Here is a 1,489-nt window from a genome sequence, read left to right as displayed (position 1 = left end):
CTGAGCTATTTGGCCGGCCATAGTGTTTTTCTTTTCTTTCTTATTTTCTTTCTTTCTCCTTTCCTCCATCACATCACTTTGGCTTTTCCTTTGAATACTTTCTTCTCAATCCACAATATATTTTGTGCATTTTGGATCTTATTTACTTGTTCAGTTTCTCACTAAGAGACAGTATGCTTCCACACCGAGTCTGATTCGTGTCACTTATGAGTATAGTCTTGAGTTGCATCAATTTATCTACAAAACTCTGATACTAATTGATTTTTCTTTCCAGATTCCTAACTATGAGATGATTGAGGTTTAGTCTGAGTCTTCTGTTTGTCTCTACAATATCCACCAAGGAAGTGAAGTTTTGCCAGTTTATGGATGTGCTTTAATAATAAAAAGAGACAGAGGCATGAGGAGAGAGACAAGCACATCATCTGAGTGATGTGCTAGAAACAGATGGGACAGAGCAGAGGAAAGACACATCATAACCAACTGTGAAGCAACAGAGATTGAAAGCTCTGCATGAAGTTTATTTATTCAACCAAAATCTACTCAACAGTGAAAAACCTACCCAACACTGGTTCTCGCATGTTGCTAATATTTTGCTTATCACTTGGACAGGACTAAACACGAAATATGTTATCATATTTTGGGGCGCAGGCGTGCGTGCGTGTGTGTGTGTGTGTGTGTGTGTGTGTGTGTGTGTGTGTGTGTAGGGGGTCTTTTTACCAGCTAACAGCAACCCATAAATGAAAACTCGTTGCTATTCTGCGTGCTGTCGCTTCTTCCTCTAGTCAAGATGAAGTAACAGAGATCAAAACGTATCTTTCTACTGAACTAGCTGAAGAATTATACAAAATGTGTGAAATATATTCAAGGTACCTCACTCAGTGAAGAACAGCGGCCCAGATATATGAGGATGTAAATGGGGAACACTAGGACGGCAGCTACTGCCCGCAGGTTCTCTTCCGAGGTGCAGGCAGGGGACACCCAAGTGAAAATGGACATTTTGAGAAAGTAAATACTCTAGCTCTACCGAGGCAGGCATGAGCGAGGAGAGAACTGCGTGGGCCGTTGTGCCCGCAGCCTGCAGAGCACCCTCAGAAATCTCCAGTCGAGGAATGATTTCCACACTGATGCAAAGAAAATGTCTCAAACCCGAAGAATCCCTGAGAGGATCAGAAAGACAAAACTCGGGCTCACGGAGCAGTTACAATGCGCTTCAAACAGGCAGAGTGAACACCTAACCACTTACAAAGCATGAAGAAAAGCAAAAAGAAATGCTGGTCTCTGGACATCAGAGAAATGCAAAGTAAAACAGCGGAGAGATTCTTTCTTATCCCGTAAAGAATGAGAATCATTAACAAATCAAATAATAACGAATGCTGGTGAGGATACAGGGATAAAGGAACACTTCCGCAGATAAACTGGTAAAACCACCGTGGAAATCAGCATGCGGATTCCTCAAAAAATTCATCTGAGGCTGGCTTTCAATCTGCGT

Source organism: Octodon degus, unplaced genomic scaffold (genome assembly GCF_000260255.1).
Source record: "Octodon degus isolate 3935 unplaced genomic scaffold, OctDeg1.0 scaffold00054, whole genome shotgun sequence".
Classification (NCBI taxonomy): Eukaryota; Metazoa; Chordata; class Mammalia; order Rodentia; family Octodontidae; genus Octodon; species Octodon degus.
The sequence above is the reverse complement of the archived record's forward strand: the minus strand, read 5'-3'. Positions refer to the sequence as shown.